We start from the raw sequence: 20,623 nt of genomic DNA, 5'->3' as shown, positions 1-20,623 counted from the left end.
CCTCTGCCTATGTCTCTGCCTCCCTCTCTCTCTCTCTCTCTCTCTCTCTGACTATCATAAATAAATAAAAATTTAAAAAAAAAGAATTCAAGGAACAGCATTCCAGATTAAAAGAATAATCAGTGCAGAAGCTCTCAGTCAATAAAAGGTAGAAAGTAGTTTCAAGAAAGAGAAAAGGCAGCCAGTCTGGATAAAGCACTTAGAACAATGGGAATGTGGGACAAAACCATGTTGGAGAATGAGGTAGGTTTGACATCAGGCAGGGCCTTGCCAGTCACTGTAAAGAGTTGGCTTTAAAAAAAAAAAAAAAAAGAGTTGGCTTTTTTCTACAAGCAGTAGAAAAAAACTTTTTTTTCCTACAAGTTATTTTTTTCTACAATGAGAAGTCACTGAAAGACATGAACAGGGAAGTCTTTTCAAAAATTACTGTGATAACGGATTAGAAATGATAACGGATTAGAAAGGTGCAGGAGGAGAGAAAAGAAAAAAGGTTGGAGTGCTGATAAGTTAAAGGGGGAGAGCATGGCATCTTGGATTAGGGTGATAGTAATGGAGCTGCAGAGATACAGATATATTTTGAAGGTAGAATCTTTACCAATTTGCCAATGGATTGGATATGGTAGGTCAGGTAAGGGAGAAATCAAAGAGGATTCATCTAATTTTGTGAACAATGGGTAGTGTGTCATTTACTGAGATGGTGAAGACTAGAGGGGAGACAAGTATAGGGGGGAAAAAATCAAGAGTTCTGTTTTGGACATACCAAGTATGAAATGCCCATTTGACAATCCAATAAATCAAGTAGATAGCTAGATATTATGGTAATAACAGCTAAAAATTAGTAAGCACTTTTTCTACATATGATGTACTATTGTGTTTTGCATGTATCATTTACTATATGTATACAATTTAACCCTCAACTACTAATATTATCCTTATATTAAAATAAGGATTTATTTCATAAATAAGAAACGTCGATACAGAAAAATAAGTAACTGGTTGATCAAACTGGTAAATGGTGTAGCTGAAAACCAAGCCCAGGTGGCCAGGCTCCAGGATCCATCATCTTAACTTCTACCTTCTGTGACATACAGGATCCAGAGGCCCAGGAGAGTAGGTCCTATTGTAAACAGACATTTATGAATTCTTTACTAATATATAAACTTTTTCATTCATTCAACATGTATTTATTAAACACCTGCTATGTATCAAGCTCTGTTCTAACGAATAAAACAGATGTTCAGATCAGATATTCAGATCAGGAGGCTCCTAATACATCAAGTGATGACGTGTGGTATAAAGAAAACTAAAATTGTGTAAGGAATGTAGGAGTGCCGCAAGGTAGAGTGAGTGTTATTTTATATAGCAAAGCCAGAGATGGGTTCTCTGAAAAGGTGACATTTGGACAGAGACATAAAGAAAGTGTAGGTATGAGCTGTGCGCATATCTGATAGATAGAAATGTCACACACAGGGAAAACAGTAAATACAAAGGCTCTAGGGCAGAATTTAATGAAGAACACAGAGATTTAGACTGGACCCTGTGAGTGAGCCTGTTCTCTTAAGCCAAAATGACCTACAGCATGTTGAGCCAAACTTGAGAAAAAGCTGCTTCCTCACACTGTTTGACCCCATGTTCCTCCAAAGAGAGAAAATGCCAATCCAGAGTTCACAGTCTATACCCCATGTATAGATGTAAAGGAACAAGGGAGAGTTAGAAAGCATTCTCCACGGTGCCTCTCCATGGCTGATGGGGCAGGTGTTGGAAAAGGAACTGAGAGTGCAGTTTCCAAAAAGGAGTTACTTCCAGGCCTGTGGGAGAAGAACAGCATCTGAAAAGAGAAAAATGAATGGCCACAGATAATTTGAACAAACTCATGCTTAATTATTTCTGGAAAGAAAAAAACAAGAGAATCCATGCCCATCTGTGTTCTGTTTTTAATCCTTTTGAAAGTTCTACTTTCTAGTACTATGATCTGATGAGGGCCCTTAAACTTGTTCTATCCCTAACAGCTTTCCTCCTTAAGGGGGAAATATGTACACAGTTTGGGGACATGCGGAAGGTACAAGAATAGAAAAGAGCCACAGGTTCCCCCTAGAGGTGTGTTTGCCCCAGTTTGCCTAACCAGTTTTCTGCCTTATTCTATTATGACTCACTATCTACCTTAAAAATATTCTTAGAACTAGAAATATGCCAACTCTTTCTGCTCTTTTCCCTTTCCACCTGACCAAGATTAAACTTTCCCCTACAACCCATGCCTTGCTCACTTCAAGATTTGCTGGCAAACTTCTTGGATGCCAACTGCCTACCTGCCTGTACATGTAAGATTATTGATCTTGAATTATCTCTCACTGCACATTCTCACTGATCACTGTGTTAGACTCTTCAGAAACAGACATTTGTCTACTTATTGCCAAAAATTTCAGATATCATTTTTGCCTCATAGGCTGGATTTCCTCCCAGCACCTGCAACTCTTTTTGTACCCCAAACACATGCTCCACTCCAATTGCTGGATCTAATTTCAGATTTCTGTCCTTCCTATACAGCACCATCCTGTTGCAATGGATGAGCAATAACTGACTATACTCTAATCTGCATCTACATCTATTCTTGGAATTGATTTGAATATGTTATTTACCATTAATGAAAACAATAAAGCAACTATGGCTTTAAACCATGAGATCCGGGGATCCCTGGGTGGCACAGCGGTTTGGCGCCTGCCTTTGGCCCAGGGCGCGATCCTGGAGACCCGGGATCGAGTCCCACGTCAGGCTCCCGGTGCATGGAGCCTGCTTCTCCCTCTGCCTGTGCCTCTGCCTCTCTCTCTCTCTCTGTGTGACTATCATAAATAAATAAAAATAATAAATAAATAAATAATAAATAAATAATAATAAAAAAATAATAAAAAAGAAATAAAAAGAAATTAAACCATGAGATCCTGGAAAGCAACGTTTTGTCTTAATTGCCTTTGATCCCCAGGACCTAACCCACCATCTGGCATATAGTAGATACTCAGTAAACATTTCTGGATGAACAGAATAACACATTCAGGCATTTACAACCTAAGCTAAATGCCATAGGAATAACAGCACAGTCCTGACTACCTGAATTTATTTTGAAGTGGTTAATGTTACCAGGAATTTTTCTAAATTTTCATCAATCAAGTAGCCTTTTGCTACTGCCCTTCTAAAGGAGAAGCAAGAGTGGTCAACCTATAATTTAGAGGTTCAAGGACTGTCACTAATGTCCTTTGAGGATATGTCATGAATCATGAGGTGTAAGAAACTAAAAGTGAACCCTGGAATAACAAAATCACTTTCTTTCTAAGGAAAATGGAGGATTTGTCTAGTGTGATAACACCTTCATGATGTCTCACAGGCATGTGAATGCTCATTTCTCTATGCCAGTGGTTTTCTCAGAAGAATAAAATAGGTCAATAAAAGAGTTCTGTCCACTTGGTAATAAGTTACTTTGAATTCCATATGGATGTTTGCATTTAAAATGTAATGGTTTTATTTTTTGTTAGATTTTATTTATTTATTTGTGTGTGTGTGTGTGAGAGAGAGAGAGAGAGGGAGGGAGGCAGGGAGGGGGAGAGAGAGAAAATGTGCATGATTGGGGTAGGGGCAGAGGGAGAGAGAAAAGCGGACTCCGTGCTGAGCAGGGAGGTGGAACAGGGCTGATTCTACCCTGGGATCATGAATCAAGCCAAAGGCAGACACTTAACCAACTGAACCACCCAGGCACCCCTAAAATGTAATGATTCTAAATGACAATTACTAGGATTAGCGTGAGTACCTGGTAACAAAGTAGTCAGATAAAATTAAAATGACTTACAAATATATATTACAAGTCATAGGGAAAAAAATCTTATTTAAAACTGGCAAAAAATGGTAAAAATGCATCTACCAAAGAATTATCATATGCTTAAAACATCATATTGTCTATATGAGTATGATATCAACTACCAATGTTTAAAAGTCATTAAAAGAATGAGGTGCTATGTTTTTTTTATAGAAGACAGCTGGTTTACCTGGGTTTCTTTTACTCCATTTATTCATCAATCATTACTGAGGGTCAGCTAGGAAAGAGGCACTCTGCTAACCACCAGTAATATAGAGAGGAGAGGGACAGTGCCCCTAACTTCAGGAGTTTTCATTCTAGTTAAGTAAAGAATTTCATGAAACAATTGTATTGTTTCATATTTTGTATGAAATATGTTTGATATTTTGTATTATCTCATATTTTAGTAAATTAACCAAGTTGACCAGCTAGTCTGGTGTCAGATAGACACAATCAATTTGCTTATTCAAAACTTTGTTGTACAACATAGAGAATATCTTTATAGCTTTTTTCTCCTCCTTTTTAGTCCTGCTGCTTAATATTTTGTTATTTTACTACTTAGCAACATGCTTATGGGAGAATGGATGGGAAAAAACAAAAGTTATTAATTCTTCAAATGACAGATTAGGAGAAAAAAACTTACATATTTAACTGATAAATATATACATTTGTTTTTGTATATACCTAAGAAGAACATATAGCCCAAAATACACATGAAAGATAAAAACCAATAATCCCCAGAAGATATTCAGCCCCATTAATAGTAAAAGAGATATAAATTTAAATATTAAGATGCCATGCTACACCCATTGTACTGACATTTTTCAAGACTGATAATGTACAGATGGTGAGAATGTGGCAAAAACAGGAGACTCTTATATACTATTCTGGCAGCAAGCAATTAAGATAATGTATCAGGAAGGGATTTTGGCAGTATTTATAAAAATGTTAAATGCATGTACCCTTCACTCAGTAATTGAACTCTGAGAGATCTACACTTAGAAATATTTACACCAGCTCTCAGAGTAGGAAGATGTTCATTTAAGCTTTGTTTCTAATGCAAAACTAGAAACAGTCTGAATTATGATAAAAAAAAGAGATGACAAAATAAATTTTGCACATATAATACTATGGAGTCATTTTAAAGAATGAGGCTCACATAGCTTTGAGTAAACAGAAAACTGGTTGCAAATGATGTACAGTATGATTCCATTTTTGTGATAAAAAGAAACTAACAAGCTTGTACTTATTTATGCTTAGAAGTCTAGAAGGATATTTATAGACTATTAAGGTAGACTCCATTTGAAGAATGAGACTGTGGCATGAGAGAGGAGGAACAGGCCCATCTGCATTGTTTCATTTTTACAAATGATGAAAATGATGAAAAAGTAATGCTATTACTTTAAACTTTTTTAAACATGCTAACCATTCTTTTCTTCTCCTCTACCAGCAGAGGAAGAAAAAATGTTGTTCATTTGGTAAGAAGCTGAAACCACACACTGAAAAGTACTGGTCACAATCCTCAGGTTCTATGTTTCTGCACTGGTGAATACATGTAAAGTCTCTAGCCTAGATGCCAAGCTCTGATTGAGAATCAAAGCAAAGAGAGAGCACATGATGAGAGGATCACTGGGTGTTATATTTTATGTTGGCAACTGAATTTAAATAAAACTTTAAAAAAATAGAGATTTTACCTGTGAATGGGTGTTGTTCCTTTTGCACTTTGGGGGAGTTTTATGCCATCTCTCAACCTGATCACTACAAGTTGACTAACAACACTGCCACAAACTTCCATGGAGGGAAGAAGGGTAAAGAGACAACAGCAGGCAGGCAGGAAGGAAAATAGAGAGAAAAGAACATCTGAAAACATCCTGAAATAGCGGTATCCTATATAAGTAAAGCACTAATTTATTTATAAATGCTGGGCTATATTTAACCATGAGAATGAAAAAATGAACAACCCATTAACTTAAAATTGTGTGATTAGAATCCATTTCCATATAGGAATAAATGTACAAATAATAACAGTCTTTAAATCCCCATTATTTTTCCTTTCTTCTAATATTTTAAGCTTTCCTACAGAATTGAGCTATACACTTTCATACAAACAAATCTCTGTTGTACACAAATCTATAGGAAACATCTGTCCTTTGAACCTTAACATTTACTTTAACCTAATTAAGAATTCATTTCCTTCATTACATTGCAGATATCTTTTTTCAATCCTAACCAATTTGTGGTATGGTATTCATTTCTTGACCTGCATTTATCTTGGTATTTTTACTAAGAAACAAGTGTTTTTTTTGTTTTTTTTAAAGATTTATTTATATATTTATTCATGATAGACAGAGAGAGAGAGAGAGAGAGGGAGAGAGAGAGAGAGGCAGAGACACAGGAGGAGGGAGAAGCAGGCTCCATGCCAGGAGCCCAATGCGGGACTCGATCCCGGGACTCCAGGATCGCGCCCTGGGCCAAAGGCAGGCGCTAAACCGCTGAGCCACCCAGGGATCCCCGAAACAAGTGTTTTTGAAGAAATCTCTAGAAATCAAAAAGATTGGAGTTCAAATCTTGACAGGGTATTTTCTAGTTGTATATTTCAAACAATAAACGTATTCAAGCCTCAGTTTCCTTGATTATTATTACATAGTTTAGAATAGTGCCTACGTTATCCAGTTGCTGTATAGATACCCTGAGAATATGGAGGTAAAGGGCCTGGCACACAGTAAATGTTTCCTAAGGTGTTAGTGTAACTATGCTCCTCAACTACATAATTAATTGTTCATTTGCTCACACAGGTATATTATACTGGTTAGTCTTCATCTTAAGTAAAAAATGCTAAACATACCACACTGCAAAAGAGCTGTTTAAAAAAAGAAAGAAAGGAAAGAAAACTTTAGCTAATTGTTTGAATGCTTTAAAATACCAAAAAAAAAAAAAAAAGCCTGAAAATACTTGCTTCTAAAAGTTTAAATGTTGGCAAGAGATACATAAATGAATTGTTGTCTCTGAAGAGGCAATAATACACCTCCCCTCTCATTCTGACTGATGTACTATGATCCAGGCTTCGGAGATAGCCACTCCTTCCTAGCAGGTCCCCAAATCTGTTTTCAGTGGATCTAGACAAGAAGAAAGAAGAGAAAAGGGAAAGGGAAAGGGAAAGGGAAAGGGAAAGGGAAAGGGAAAGGGAAAGGAAAGGAGGAAGGAAGGAAGGAAGGAAGGAAGGAAGGAAGGAAGGAAGGAAGGAAGGAAGGAAGAAAGAAAAAGAGAAAGAGAGAAAGAAAGAAAAGAGAAAGAAGAAAGAAAAAGAAAGAAAGAGAAAAGAAAGAGAGAGAGAGAGAGAAAGAAAGAGAAAGAAAGAAAGAAAGAAAGAAAGAAAGAAAGAAAGAAAGAAAGAAAGAAAGAAAGAAAGAAAGAAAGGTAAACAAAATTAGATGACAGGGTTAATTTCCATTTTCCAATCCTGGAAATAGTCAGCTGCCTTGTTCAGATTCTCCACAGGCAGCTATATCCTCTAGAACGGAAGAGAAATTTAGAATTTCCCTCCAGCAACTGGCCCTGCTCAACTCCTGAAGATCCGCTATTTCATTGTTCTTGAGGTATGGAATAAAATGTTATACTCTATGAGGGGAGCCATAGCCAAAAGCTTCATCACCCAATTTGATGTTACCAAAGACTCACTAAGTGGGACACAAAAGATCCCAGCAACTTTATCCTTATGAAGTATGCTTGAGGAATTTATACACAAAGGTAGTACTGATTTGTGGAATCCTACTTTTAAGATTATAACAAAATTGCATTTGTGAAGTATTTTATTTTAGGCCACTAGATACTTTTGTCTAAAAGCAGCCAACTGGGGCGCCTGGGTGGCTCGGCGGTTAAGCATCTGCTTTCAACTCAGGTCATGATCTCCCCTCCCCCGCCCAAGTCCCCGGCCCCTCCCCCAGGTCCTGGGATTGAGTCCTGCATCAGGCTCTCAGGAGGGAGCCTGCTTCTCCCTCTGCCTAGGTCTCTGCCTTTCTCCTTCTCTGTCTCTCATGAATAAATAAGTAAAATCTTTATAAATAAATACATAAATAAATGCAGCCAATTGTAAGATCTTAAGCAAATTTACAAAAGTTCTTCCTTTAGCATCTTAAAAAAAGTCCTGTTTCTTTTTCAAATTCCATAAATTGACAGCCACATTGTTATGTTAAATGATACCAACCTTAATAATGTTTTCGTTAACTGTAAGATTATTATTCTACGTTTTACTTTCTGCCTGAGAGCAACATGAGTGACCAGTTAACAAATCTTGTGTCCAGAAAAGTTTAACAGCTTCTAAGATTTTCTTGGATACTCTATAATAATTATTTTAAGAATAGTAACAGTGGCAAACATTTATTCTGAAATTATTAAATGTCAAACACTATTATAAGTGCTTTATATAAATTAGATTATCTAATCTTCATAACAACCCTACCAAGTAGGTACTATTATCATTCCCATTTTGCAAAGGAGGGAACTAAGACACAGAGTTTAGTAACTTTTCATAGTTACCCAGCTGGTAACTGGGAAAGCCTGAATTCAAACCCCAGGAGCCTAACTCAAGTCCGTACCCCTAAATTCTAGGTCATGCTACCTCACTATTCACGAATAAGTTAGTTGAACATATGACCAGGCCAGGGTCTGATGAAGGTGAGCACTATAGCATTGGTGTTTGTTATATCATAAACTGTGCTAACCTCCACTTCCACACAACTCATCCCCAAAAATGAGCAGAGAAGAAAATAAAAGCCCATTTCAAATATGTCTATTTAAAAACTCTAACGTTTTCAGAATAGTATATGGTGTTGCCATTTTGATTCACATATCTATCTCCTAAAAATACAGCAGTCAGACACACATTCATTTTTAAAAATTACTCTTTCATTAAAATCCAAGATATGACACTTTACCCAGTATATTCTGAAACCATAAAAATAGCATTAATATTTAAGATCAATTATTCTGATTCACCTTAATGCTTATGAGACTTCAGGTCCAACATACACCCTTCTCAACATTTCAGAGAATCTCCAAATCCTTGGAATCTTCTAAATCAGAGTTTGCTGACTTGTACACCTACAGACTCCAAGCAGGTACGTTTAATATATAAATTCTGTGAAATATAATATAATCAGGAGTGGAGAATCAACTGGAGAAGGCACATCCCATTTCAGAACATTCAAAGTCAATTTTTTAAAATATTGCATCAGTTTCATAAAATATGACTGAGACTATATTCTGCTCTAAATGGACTAGTACAGCAATGTGCCTCTAGACCTGCCCAATCTTCGAATACATCTGAAATGATATACTTTTTCACTATAATCACTTGTTTATTAGCTATTAATTCCCCAGATAGGAAGTTTCTTGGAGGTAGGGACACAGTCAGTCTCTTTTACCCTTACATTCTTCATTCAGTCACTCAAAAAGTAGTTTTTGAGCTCTTACTAAATACTATCATTTTAGAAGCTGAGGACCTAGCAGTAAACAAAGCAGAAATATTCTCTGTACTCATGCCCCACTGATCTTATTTTAGTGGAGAGATAGAGAATAAATAAATAAAATTAGACTATGTTCAATAATGATAATAAATACAGAATATAAAGTAGATGGGCAAAAGATTGTGTGGAGGGAGTGAGGGTTGTTATTTTATAAACAATAACAGAGAAGATCCCTCCAAGAATGTAATATTTGATTAAAGATATGAAAGAAATGGTGAGTATACATGTATAAATCCAGAAAAGAGTTTTCTAAACAAGAGGAACAATGAGCACATATATTTAAGCAGGAAAGTGTTTTTGCCTGATTGAGAAACAGCAAAGAGGCCAACCTGGCTGAAGTGGACAAAGCAAGGGGGAAGAATGGGAACACATACAGAAAGGTAAGAGGAAGGGGCGCCATTCACATAGGGCCTGGTATCATGATGACTTTGGTTTCTTCTCTGAATGAGATGGGAAGCCATTGGGGAAGATACATGATCTGGCTCATTTTTTAACAATATCGCTCTGGCTAATATGCTGAGAAGGAAGGTAAAGGGAGACAAAGGGAGACCAATTAGTTACAAGAGCATTGCCATAATGAAATGCAAAAAAAAAAAAAGATGGTGGAAGTGACCAGGGTGCTAACAGACAAAATAGCAAAAAACCATGAAATTCTGAATATATTTTAAAGGTGGGACCAATGGGGTTCGCTGACGAATTGGATATGGGATGTGAAAAATGAAGAGAAATCAAGAATTCTGACCTGAGAAACTGGAATAAGGAAGTTGTGAATTTACTGAGATGGAGAAGACTATGGGAGGAATAGGTTTGGGTTGGGGGAAAGGAAGAATCAGGAGTTTAATGCTATACAAAATTCACAACGTATATTAGGTACCCAAGTGGGGGTATCTAGAAGCAATTAAATACTCATGACCCTGAATTTCAGGGAAAAGGTCTAAACTGCAGATATAAATTTAAGATTGGCCAGAGTATAGGGGGTATTCAAAAACAGGATAGGATAGAATTACCAAGGGCATTATTGTTGAAGAACAGGTCCAAAGACTCAGAACTTAGAAAGGTTTAGATGTCTGGGAGATAAGGAGAAACCAGCAGATGAAACGGAGAGAATCATGGTAAGTGTAGTACCATGGAGATGCACCACCCAAATTTCCCTTCAGGGAAAGACTTGTTTCCCACTTTAAGGAAGTATGAGCAGCAGACAGCCACAGCTATCAACTACTTTAAGATTAGCATTACTAGAGGCACCCAGGTGGGTCAGTGGTTGAGCATCTGCCTTTGATTTAGGTTGTAATCCTGGGATCAAGTCCCACATTAGGCTCCCCTCAGGGAGCCTGCTTCTCCCTCTGCCTATGTCTCTGCCTCTCTCTCTCTGTATCTCTCATGAATAAATAAATAAATAACCTTTTTTAAAAAAATATATTAGCATTAGCAGCAGAGCCACCTTGGCAAAAAACATGCTCTTCTCTGACAAGCTCACTTAAGAAAACAATATTTTTTATATTGGAAGCCTATTCTGGCAATTTTTAGTTAAATAGTCCTATATTTAGTAACACTGGAGGAACCCTCATATGAAAAGATTTAAATGAAACCCCATAATCTTATTCAGCTTTCTTCCTTTTCTGAATTGCAGTATCTTTAAACAGCTCTTTAATTCCAGTAAGTTTTACATTTTATACTTAATTAGTAACTGTAAGTATTTCCCTAAATATTTGGGAGGTTTTATCACTGCCTTGGTCATGCAATTATAGCAATAGAAGCAAAAATACAGATAGGAACAACTTCAAACGACTTATTTTACTCAATTATAACTATTTGCTAATTTTCTATATTTCCAATAGACAGTCTTTGTATCCACAGTATCTAAGCATGTTCTAGTTCTTGGTGAGTACTCAGTAAATAAACCCCTGAAAAATGAATTGATTAGTGTGTCCTCACAAAGCTATTGAAAAGAAAAAAAAAACTATTTTAATTTTACTTTTTCTTTTTTTATAATAAAATGCCAATAAAGAATGAAGTAGCAGGAAAATAAAGGAAGAGAGGCAGGCATCTATATTATACATAATTAATTAATGGCTGATTGTAAGATTATTTCTTTCATACTTCACCATTTACATAAAAGCCTAAAGTGCAGCATGGTCAAATAATTTGTGTAATAGAGCACAGATTTATCACCAGTATATGTACCATCCACCAGAGTCCAACCACAATTATTAGAACACTTCATTCACTTTTGAAAAGTTGCGTTTCACATCTATAACTTCAAACATTTATATATTAATTGAAGTTATGTATTTCTAATTGATCTTTTCAACTCTTCAAATATTTTATAATTTAAAATTCATTAGTTACCATGGAAACAATATCATTAAATAAGAGCAAAACTTCATGATATCCACAAATGAAATATTAAATCAATTAATAAAATGGCTGTGCAATTTATAATAGTTACTTAGAATGAGTTACCTGATCTAATGTGAAATACAGAATGCAGGGAGAGGGTGGGGCCACTGCTTAGGGATTTTTCTCCTGAAATCTCAGATAAGTTCAATCATCACACCTTTATAATATATAAACTTAATTTAGGTACATCTTGCCAAATAAATCATCTCAGAAATGGTTCATAGTTTTAGTTAACCTCAGAAAAAAAAAGGGAAATGAAATTAAGCAATCCACAGATTATGCACTGCTCCTCCATTCTAGGATCTTTGCCTCCTTCTAACTGTGCCTTACACTAAAGTGCTGATTTCTCCATCTGGTGATTCCTTTGCAGATGCATCTGACTCAGCTCAGGAGAAGCCACAAGGTGGACAACTACTCAGGTGATGAGACTTTAGGGCACCAGGAAGATCTCTGTATAAAAATACTGTCTCTCACCCCGTGGTCTCTTGTACATGAAATTCTACCATTTATTTCCATTTCTTGAGCACCATCTTCCCTAGAGCACCCCTCTTAAACTGCAATCTGAATTGCCAAAATTTGAGACCAGAACACATCACAGAGATCCTCATATTTTATAGATGTGGAAACCTGAACCCCAGTACCAAACATCAAGTAAAGAACAGAACTAAATGAGAATCCCTGTCTCCTAGCACAATAATAACCTGAGAGCTTGGAAAAGGGGTGTGCAGAGAGGAAAAATGGGTAAAGGTAGTTTATTTGGGATGTGATTCCAATGAATAGGGGTGAGGAACCAGGGGGAATAAAACGGGAAAGAAAAGAAAGCCAATATAACAATCCTTAGTGAATGGTTTGATGTGGAATACTACACAACAGTGAAAAAGAACCAGCCACTTAAATCTACAAGATAGATGAATTCCACTGGCATAAGATTGCATGTAAGAAGTCAGACCCAGGTCAGGATGAATCTATTTTAAATTCAAAAACAGAGGTCACACAAGCTAACCTTCTGAGGTGCTCAAAATAATTCTATATCTTGAACTTGGTGATGGCTACATGAAAAAAATATATATATTTCATGTGCATTACATATACATGTAAATACTCATAAGGCTATATGCATAAGATTTGTGAAGTTTTATGTAAGTTATGCTTCAATTGTTTGCCTTTTTTTAAAAAAAAAAAGAATGCTTTATTGAGTTGACAAACACTGTAGGCAACAGCTGTCTTCAGGAACCTTCACGGTGTTATTTAGAGTGAACCTTAAAAATGCTTATCTGAGGAATGAGAGGGAGAAACATTTAACCATAATGTCCCAGTGCCTATTGATTGAAGTTTCCCTGATGCAACATTAATTTTCCCACACCTGCATGTGTGTCAAGTGGCACCCCCAGATGTCCATTCTGTGGACTCAGAAAAGCCACAAGCCAGAAAGGAAGAGACAGATAGCTCATTTTTTAGATGAAGCACTGGCAACAGAAAAAAAGGTAGGAGTCTGCTAGCAACTGTTCTCCCATGACTGTGGCTGGAATCAGAGGTAAAGCTGAGAAAGATATGAACAATGATCAAGATATGTCTGATCCACATAGACTTCCCACACATGCCAGGGACATGGTACTATAGGTGAAGCATAAATGTCAAATCCTAGTGGGTATGAAGGGGCAACCTTAGTAGAAAAAATGGACAAATGATAAGGAAACATGATTATATCTCAAATAAAATATATCCCACTTGGTCTTGCGTTGCTTTAAATTCATTGATCCCCATATGGAAAAAGATTGCCTATGAATGGGAAATAAGAGAAGGGTGGAAAGCATTGTGCTACATTCTCCACAGCCTTCCCTTTTCACAAGGAACTAATGGGTCCAAAAATAGATAGAATGAGATCAACATCAGTGGAGATAAATTGACCAATGAGGAGATGCCTTTAATGATAGAAGAAGAGAGCTGAGAAAGAGTTTTAGATTAATGTCAAGATTTCCCAATAATCAAATACCCTGCAGTGCAAGCACTGAACTTCATTAACTACTTATGAAAGTTCCCTTTGCAACAAATAACTTTGAGAATTTTGTAACCTTCTTTAGAGTAGGGAGAAGGACTGAGAAATGTGTTTCTTAGCAATAAAATTAAGTACATTTATATAAATTAGTCTCTCCAAGGGATCCCAATTAAATCACTGTCTTGACTCTACAGCCAAATTCAGCTGCTGGAATAACACCTTAAATCAGCTACGGTTGAACTTAGCCTAAGCAGAGAAAGTAACAGAGGCTGTCAATCACACAAACAGATCTTATGGATACTGCTGTTGCCTGACTATAACCAACTACCATTCACCCTCTACTTTCTGTCAGGTAGCCCTTCCACAAACAGCACACATGACTCAGTCCTGATATGACTCTTATGTAGCTTAACCAAAGAGAACATTCCATTTTCCTAGGCCATATTATTAATTCAGAGTGTTATAAAACTATGGTACACAGCATCTTTTCTTCTTTGGAATGCTTTTCTGGGTGATTATAAAGCCACGAACTGTGGCCATCATCTTGTTTAAAGCCTGAGGATATACCATAAACATAGAGGAAAAGAGAGTGAATGTGAATATGGGTTGAGGCAACTGTGAAGCCCAAAATACCTCTGGACTTGTAAAGATGGGCCAACAAATTTCTATGTTATTTCAAATGGTTTGATCTGTGTTTCATTTTGCTGCTAATTCATTTATTTTGCTTTGTTTTGTTTCTATTTTTAATAACTTTGACCCCTCACTAAATAAAAACTGGATGAGCCAATACCAATTGCCTCACTGACATACAAGCAGGGTACTCTGGCATTTCCATTTCTCAACTGAGGTTCTTTATCATTTTCCATAATTTTTGGAGCAATATGGGATATTTCCAAATTAATTAGAATAAAATATATTTCTTTTCAGATATAGTGACTTGCTTGCCTATTCTTATTTTGTGCAAATATTGTTATAAATTTCAGCTTCAGTAAGAAACCTCTGAACCTACCCAAATTCATTCAAAACAGCTCTGAGATTCTAAGCCATAGCAATATCTTGGCCTAGAATTTCATCTGAGCTAAGAGACTGGAGACTAAAAGAAGATGCATTATTCTTTTTTTCATTTGTTTTGAAACAGTTTAAGCAACTAAACATATATAAGCATGATTCTGGGTAATGCCTGAGTTTAATTTACAAGAAACTTTGTTTCTCCTCCTTCTTGCAAAGCTTTTCACTTAGGAATTCTTTTTAATCCTGTTAAAGTGGAACAAACACCAAAAACCCTCTTATTAACAAATCTTTATTATGTGTGTGTGATATATATACACATTCATATATATGTATGTGCAGCTCTATGCATTGAAATTGTTTTTAAATGGACACTAGTTACCTATTTGAAAGATTTAATAAAACCACAAGCTTAAAAAAAAAAAAAACACTAGCTTTCGCATATTTTTATAGTGAATCAAGCTCTGGTCTTCCACTGTCTTTCTCTATGTCCTGAAATCCCTAATTGTGCCTTGTGTTTTTGGTAGAAAAGCAAGTCTTCTTGATGTCTTCAGGAACTCACAAGTCCTTCCCTCACTTTGTATGTCACACCATGCAATGCTTTTACCTTTTTATTCTACAGTAATTTAGAAAGAAGATATTGCAAAGTAGGTTTTTAGCTATAAAACTTTGCTTTACTACTTGTCCTTTACCTTAAAAATACTCAATACTGGGACCCCTAGGTGACTCAATCAGTTAAGTATCTGACTCTTGATTTCAGCTGAGGTCATATCTCAGGATTGAGATGTTGGCTCTGTGCTAGGCGTGGAGCTTAAGATTCTCTCTCTCTCTCTCTCTCTCTCTCTCTCTCTCTCTCTCTCTCTCCCTCCCTCCCTCCCTCCCTCCCTCTGCCCCTCCTACTCCCAGCTCCTTCGTGCACATTCTCTCTCTTTAAAAACAAAACAAAACAAAACACTACTCAATACAACATATCTATTCTACAGATTTCAGAAAAGCTATTTTGTGTTGTTATGAGTCACTACTGCTTCTATATGGAGAAAAATTAATATGCTGAAATAAATGAACGTCAGTCATTTCTTCTACTTCCAACCAAATGTGTAAAACTGGTAAGTGTGACTAATAAGCTAGAATGACTTTAAAATAAATAACAGGGCAGCCCGTGGCTCGGTGGTTTAGCGCCTGCCTTTAGCCCAGGGCGTGATCCTGGAGACCTGGGATCGAGGGTTGCGTCCAGCTCCCTGCATGCAGCCTGCTTCTCCCTCTGCCTGTGTCTCTGCCTCTCTCTGTGTGTCTCTCATGAATAAATATATAACATCTTTAAATAAATAAATAAACAAACATTTCACTTTATAGCTCAGCTTAGAAGGATATCCTTTGTGGCTTCTGAGAGAGAAATATAAGCCACAACAACAGTTCAAATCAACTAGGTTATGCTGCATTAACGAGCAATTCTAAAATCACATGGTAAAAAACAAAAACATAACAAAAACAAGATTTATTTTTTGCTCAAACTATATGTCCACTGTAGATCACCTAGGTCTGCTCTGCACTGTCCTCACTCAAGATCCAAACTAATGGAGCAGCCACTGTTTAGAATGCTGTTAATCACTTTGGCAAAGGGAAAAGAATGTGGCAAATCACACACTGGCTCTCCAGGTGGAGAAGGTTTTGCTCACATTTTAATAATCAAAGCAAGTCTCATAGCCACTCCAGGAAGATAAGAAAATGCAATCCCAAAATGCCCTGCAGGAGAAACCAAAAATAACTGGTAACAGCATTAATGACTACCACACCATCACACATAAATTCTTTCACTTTTCTGCTGCAAATCTATAAACTGTCTTCTCCAACCATTTTCTCACCCTTCACTATTATAACAGTAAAAGACAAGCCTTTCCTCTTAACAAGATTTACCCCTCTTTGCCCCATCAGGTCAGGATCTAGCTCTATAGATTATACCCGTCTCTCCTGTATCTTCAACTCCTTGTGTTTTGTCCCCTCTCATTAGAACTTACATTTGCTTTTTATAACTTAAAACATAAAAATTCACCCTTCCCATTTCTATTTCTTCTCAACCATCACTTTGCCTCACTCCTTTCACAGCCACATTTTTTATAAGAGATGTATACACAGCCATTTCCCCAACTTCTATTCATACCTCAACATGCTAGATCTGATTCTATCTTCTCCACTCTACTGAAACCACTTTTATGAAAGTCATTAATGCCTTCTTGTTGCTAAAAACCAAATGCACATTCTAGTTCTCATATTACTTAACTCTTTGTCTATTCCCTCCTACTCTTGAAAATACTTTCTTCATTTGACTTTGTAGTACTACTTTCTTGACTTTCCTCAAACATCTCCAAGGAGTTCTGTCTCATTTTGAATGAACCTCATTCTCCACCTGCTCTTTAAATTGCGATGTCCTCAGGCTCTTGATTTTTGTCTCTCTTTTCTTCTCACCCAACATTAGTCTTACCATCATGGGTGACATCACTCATTTCCATGACTTCAAGTATCATCTACATGCTGAGGACTCCCAAATCTCACCAAAAAGAGCTGATACAATTTCACTTCCTACACTTTCAGTGCTTGCCTCTGTTCATATAGTAAATATCATCATGTGACCTGATTTACATGAAACCAGCCAGCTTTGAAGCCAAAAATTGAAAGATAAAATTAACATATCCTGTTTTATTAGCATTTTTATGAATTTTAATAAAATAATAACCTGTGTTTAATATCTCTTTTTCCCTGGGCTATGGGACAGTCATAGTGCCCCCTAAGTCTTGACACAGTCATGCTCAATAAACCATTGTTAACTACTGTTGCAATTCCAATTGGTACTTCTCACCTATCACCCTTCACAAACATCCTTTCAGGATGGTCTGGTATATGCAGGTCCATTGCAGTGCAGGGCCTATTAAAAGGTGTCCTATCTTATTACACAGGACAATATGCTGCTACTCAACTCCAAGAAATGACAAGCCACAATTATTAATCTGAATAGACTAGGCTGCACTGCATTAACAATCAACCCTAAAATATTAGTGGCTCAAAACAAGCATATTTATATTTATTCATGCTGTATCTCTACTTATGTTTTCCACCAAAAGCAGCTGTATGAGAAGTGTTATAGACTGAAATGCATCCCTCAAAATTCATATGTTGAAGGCCTTAATGTGACTATATCTGGGAATAGTGCCTTTAAAGAGATAACTAAGGTTCAGTGAGGTCAAAAGGATTTGTGTCCTTATAAGAAAAGGAAGAGATACCAATTATATATGTGTACAGAGAAAACGCCATGTCACAGCAAGAAGACCATCTATAAATGAAGGAGAGGGGCCTCAGGAGAAATCGAACCCACTAGCCCATTGAATTTGGCCTCCTAACCTCCAGAACTGTGAGAAAATAAATTTCTGTTATTGAAGCTACCTAGTCTGTGCTATTTTTAAATGGCAGCCCTACCAAATTCATATGAGCAGTAAAGATTAAAAAATCACTGGTGCCAGTATCCTATTCATGCTGGGATGCTGCCCTCCTCCTGTGAAGTTCCAAGGATGAACATGAAGAGCCATTTTCATCCACTGTCAATGGCAAGAATGTGATGAAGGACATGGTAGATAGGATCTGACTTTCCAAATAAGACCCAAGTCCCTCCAGTCACTCTACCCCTTAAGACCAGTCTTCTCCTTGGGATAGTACTGAAAATGCCTGAGGGAGCAATTCAATAGATGGCAAACAAAACCTAGCAGCAGGACACAAGCAGATCTTACAGGAGAGGAAGAGATTTGCCCTGGAAGATCAAGATATTCCTCCCTAAAGAAGAATTCTCTGGAATACTGCATTTCCTCAATAATAGGAATAACAGAAGTGTTTGGCCCTTGGTAGTAGCCCACTCCATCACCCTCCTGGTCTACCTTATTCTTACTAGACTTCTCCCCATACTTCTCCTGATGGCACAGGCACTACACTGAGACAGACACCCTCCACTAATGTCATCTGGGGACATCTCCTTATCTGTCTCATTGATCCCTTTCAGCTCTAGACTGGAGTTAGCTTTTTTACACTAGACTTAGCAAATCACTCTAATTCAGTGCCAAAAAATGAGCTCTGTCCTTTTAAAAACAGTAAGCTATCACAAGTTCCTATATACTGTCACTGCATTTGTATCAAAAATATGATAACTATTCATTTTGCATATTATGTAAGGCATAAATATTATTTTAATTATGCTACAAAACAGAACAATATTATGGATATACTGTCCTCAGTAAGGTTGTCTACATTGAACATTAAGAAGCGAATGCTCTGGGATCCCTGGGTGGCGCAGCAGTTTGGCGCCTGCCTTTGGACCAGGGCGCGATCCTGGAGACCCGGGATCGAATCCCACGTCGGGCTCCCAGTGCATGGAGCCTGTTTCTCCCTCTGCCTATGTCTCTGCCTCTCTCTCTCTCTGTGTGACTATCATAAATAAATAAAAATTTTAAAAAAAGCGAATGCTCTGACAGATCTTTTTTTTTTAATAAAATGGCAATGAGTTCATTATCACTAGTAAGAACAAAAACTGAAATACGCAGTTTTGATTTCCATTCCTCAAGAAGACAGAAAAGAGTCCCAATCTAAATTCTATCTCTATGAGCCCAGATATAAGGAATGTGACCAAAAGCAGCTATCATAAAGACTCTTCAGAGTCAGCTCCCATTTGGTTCTGGTGAAGACTTCTGGTTTACTCAGAAGGTATTATCGCCTCCCCAGACAGACTCAGGACACTCCTGGACCAAAGAAGATGTCGTCTGATGGAATAGCAACTCTAGGACAAGAGATGGGGAAGCACAAGCTGCCCTGATAAAATACTTGATTTATCATCAAGCTATTGTTGGCATGATCTACTTTGGAAGTCATCCTAGAATTGCCTCTAATCCCAGCGCCTACTGCTTTCCTACCTATTTTGCTTTCTATTTGTCTTCCTATTTTGTTTCATGAAAATATTATTGATTATCCCATTCTCTAGCTTGTTTCCTTTTTTGAACTTTCTATTCCCAAGAGATTGTCCAGCGTGTCCTCTTGGTCTCACAAATGGTTAAGGTAGAGTCCAATGGCTCACAATGAATCTACTTGTCTCTGAAATCATTGTCAATGCCATCTTTCCATAGATTCCTCACCATAGTGACCTGGGCAAGGCTGTTCATCCCTATAACTGTGGGGCAGGAGAGAAAAAGGATGCTTTGTTATGACTGAGTTTATTTTGGTTCTTTTGTTTCTATCCCTGGCACTCTACTCAATGAGGAAGTGGTTTCAGATGTGCTTCCCCTCTTCCTAGCCAGGACAACAGTTTCTGGCTCACAGCCTTTCTGAGCTATCTCAACAATGAAAACATACTACCTACCAGCAGTGCCCTACCCCCCCCCCCGCCAAAAAGCTCAGCCACTTCTGCCATGAGTTATATCAGTAAAATTAACATGACTCATGTTTCCTTTTCAATTTTGCCTACATTCAGTGACTTTCTCTAAACTTTCCTGCACTTAAACCCATGTTGTAATGTTGTACGCCATTAAAGCAAAAGAAAACAAACAAAAGAGCTTCAGGGTACTGCTTTTTAAAAGCCTCAAGAACGAGGTCAAAATCAGAGTTTTGAGAGTGACTCTTTGGAGAGGATCCATAGTGGCTAACATCTTGAAGCTTATTCAGACTGTCACCCCACTTTAGAAAGAAGCTCCATGCAGCTCCCCTGCAGCCATCTCCCATAGCAATTGCCTCCCCTGCAATGCTGCCTGCCATCTTGCTTCTGCACGACCTTGGAGGAGGTCTCTGCCTCTTCCCTAGGAGGCACCCATTTCAGGTTGCCATCTC

At 37.3% G+C, this 20,623-nt stretch overlaps 1 long non-coding RNA gene across 2 annotated transcripts in view; it reads right to left on the bottom strand.

Annotated features, from left to right (window-relative positions):
• Nucleotides 1-873: 873 nt before the first annotated feature.
• The window catches only part of LOC129502853 (uncharacterized), a 48,888-nt gene continuing 29,138 nt past the window's right edge, over nt 874-20,623 (bottom strand). For both annotated transcript variants that reach the window (XR_008663059.1, XR_008663060.1), the window contains exons 4-6: nt 8,837-8,978; nt 5,536-5,629; nt 874-1,828 (exon numbers count right to left, since the gene is read on the bottom strand). This is a non-coding gene — a long non-coding RNA (uncharacterized LOC129502853). The remainder of the gene's footprint in view (nt 1,829-5,535; nt 5,630-8,836; nt 8,979-20,623) is intronic.

This window comes from Nyctereutes procyonoides, unplaced genomic scaffold (assembly GCF_905146905.1).
Source record: "Nyctereutes procyonoides isolate TBG_1078 unplaced genomic scaffold, NYPRO_anot_genome, whole genome shotgun sequence".
NCBI classification, from domain to species: domain Eukaryota; kingdom Metazoa; phylum Chordata; class Mammalia; order Carnivora; family Canidae; genus Nyctereutes; species Nyctereutes procyonoides.
The sequence above is the reverse complement of the archived record's forward strand: the minus strand, read 5'-3'. Positions and strand labels throughout refer to the sequence as shown.